Here is a 3,150-nt window from a genome sequence, read left to right as displayed (position 1 = left end):
GTCCCTTGCATGAAAATTCTTGATTGGGCGTGAGACATTGGATGAGGATTTGTGTGTCCCACCCTTTTGAAAATCCGTCCTGCTTCGGTGATTGCGAGCATGGTTAGTCTGGTCCCTTTTTCGCTTGCGGTTATCTTCCAGACTGCGTCTCTCATTTTCCAGAGTAATGGCTTTGTCCACCAGTGTTTTAAAATCAGGAAAAGTGTGCACGACCAGTTGGCATTTAAGCGTGGGCGCCAGACCGTCAAGGAATTTCTCCATCTTCTTGCTTTCAGTCATACGTTCTTCATTGGCATAGCGGGACAATAGAGTAAATTGACTGTTGTATTTCGACACTGTCTTGTTCCTTTGTTTGAGGTCATTGAACTCTCTCTTCTTAATTTTCATAATACTCTTGGGAATGTATGCACCATGGAAACCTTCCTTGAAATCATCCCAGGTTATATCATTTTCGTTGGGGTGCATGTGAAGAAAATTCTCCCACCATGATGCAGTTGCTCCTGTGAGATAGTGCAGAGCATATAGTACTTTCTCGAGATCTGAACATTTTGCAATAATTAATTTTCTCTCCATATCTCGAAGCCAATCCTCGGCTTCAAGAGGCTTGTCAGTATGAGAAAATGTTTGAGGACGTGTCTTCTGTAGCTCAGATAACTTGGAATGCTGCTGATACTGTCCATGGTGATTTCCCATGTTGATGACTTGGTTCATCATTTCACGATGTTGTTGCTGACTCTGTTCATAAAGGCGACACATTTGGTAAAGTGCCGTTTCACTGTTCTGTTGACTCGACTGCCCTTGTGTGAAATTGTTGCCTGGTTGAGTGTCATAATCTTCCTCTGGCGGAGTAGGCATGGAGCGAGTCCAAGGACAAGACATTTTTCACTCTGGGGATATATTTTGTTAAAACTCATAAGAAAAGCGAAGATGGTCGCAAAAACAAATCCAAAATTGCACAAGGATGGAAAATAAATTAAATGACCAAGATCACTTAAGAAAACAAATCGAATTGCGCACGGAGAAGGACTGCTCATTACATATCATACACGCGGGCGGTAATTATACAATACATCACTCAGGACATGCGTACATAATCCTGACATGTTATTTAGGCTAGTGCACTTCTCCAGATCCTACATGATGCGCAAACAGGCTACTTCTCACAACCTATGCACATATAAACATATCATACAAGGCGGTACATTACATGGCGGCTAAGCGTACTCAGGCGGAGATGTTGACGACCTCCTTTGCCCTGCTGAGGGCGAGGCGTAGCGAGGTTGGGGACTCGACTTCCTCCTCGCTAATAGGCTCCATACGTGTAGTGTTGCGCAGAGTGGACGGAGCGGTTGCCAGGGGCGGAACAACACGAACAGGAGTGGGCGCGAAGGGTGGTGCAGTGCGCGCTGGAGTGGGTGCAATGACTTGGTTGAATTCTTCGGTAGAAGGTAGGCGACGAGTAGGCGTATAAGATGCTGAGGACGAGACCAAAGTCAGTGGCGGTGCGGTGGGTAGGAGCTCCCTCCAGTTGGCAGCACAACCATGAACTGAGTCCATGCGGGCAGCCACGAAGTCGTCCGCCAGGTTGTCGAAGGCTGCCTCCAGGGCCCGGAGATACTCAATGAGCATCTCAAAAGCCTCATCTCGTTCTCCTCTGGGGCAGGAGTATGCGTAGTGACAGGTGTAAGGCACATGGCACGGAAGATAACGGTAACGACGAGTCTTCATCACAGGGAGGACATCCCTGAGACGAGCTATCGCCTCGCGGGCTGCCATCTGCATAGCATGCCTCTCCGTAGGCATGGCTCTTCCCAAGAACCGGAAGCGGCGTAACTCACCACGCCCTCCCTTGAACTGCACCACGGCCTGGTGCATGGTCAGACTGTCGTTGACTCGGTGCTGGCAGAGTGTGAAGACTGGGCGCACAGATGGCCCCATCGCGACCTGAACGATGAAGGAAAGAAGCTTGACGAACCCATCAGGCACGTTGGCGAAGGTCTGAGACTCGCAGCTGTTGTCGGCCATCTACAAAAGTAGGCAAAAATTCTGCATGGTCAGATCATAAATTTATGTTGACTGACAGAAAATGACTACAATCAAGAAAATATGGAAAGGCTCAATCATGCTAATAACCAATTAGCGATCGCACCTAGTGGCTTCCTACAGTCAGCCTGGCTCTGGTACCAAGCTTGTCACGACCGGTTTTCTAATAAAAATATTTATTGAGAAACCAATCTTTTGAGTCCAGTATGAGAGAAATCCTCCTCACTGGTAGACAAATTCTTGATACAATAAGCCAGTAGCATAAAATATATTACAGGGTCGAACTACGGTTGTTCAACCAAATTATTACAAGCACGCCAATAAATATACATATTGGCGGACATGACACAGTGGTGTGGAGGCATACTACTGACTCGAGGATAGGGTGGTGGTGGAAAAACACAGCAGGGAGAGAGATACAAGTCTCTAAAACGGTCATCTCATCGAGCGTCGAGGTGAGGCTCGATGAATTTATTTGGTAGCGGAAGCGGATATAATACAGTGACTAAATCCAGGGTCGTACGAGACTGACTGGGACTCCTCTAGGCGTCGGACTCGCTATCAAATTCTTCATCCATGAGATCGCCTTCGTCAGCATCTGGCCAAATCAACAAGCCAGTGAGTACTTTGAAAGTACTCGCAAGACAGTTCGGACGTAAGATATAACAAATGCATGCATGAATGCGTCATGATTAATTCACCAATGTATAATCAAAAATTAGCATAACCAGGTAAGTAAAAGGGAAACTGCGGTAGTCCGCCTGAAATCCCACAAAACATAAATGAAGACCGATCGGGTGTCTGAAGCGACGCCTCGAAAGGTGAACAAATAAATATAAGGAAATGATGCCACAGTCGGGCGTCTTAGCGACACCACATAAAGGGCTTTAAAAGAAATGCCACAGTCGGACGTCGGGGCGACATCACAGAAAGGGTTTAAAAGAAATACCACAGTCGGGCGTCTTAGCAACACCACAAAAATGGTTTTAAAAGAAATGCCACAGTCAGACGTCGGGGCGACATCACAGAAAGGGCTTTAAAAGAAATACCACAGTCGAGCGTCTTAGCAACACCACATAAAGGGTTTTAAAAGAAATGCCACAGTCG

Source organism: Triticum dicoccoides, chromosome 4B (assembly GCF_002162155.2).
Source record: "Triticum dicoccoides isolate Atlit2015 ecotype Zavitan chromosome 4B, WEW_v2.0, whole genome shotgun sequence".
In the NCBI taxonomy this organism is placed as follows: Eukaryota; Viridiplantae; Streptophyta; class Magnoliopsida; order Poales; family Poaceae; genus Triticum; species Triticum dicoccoides.
Note: the sequence above shows the minus strand (reverse complement) of the source record.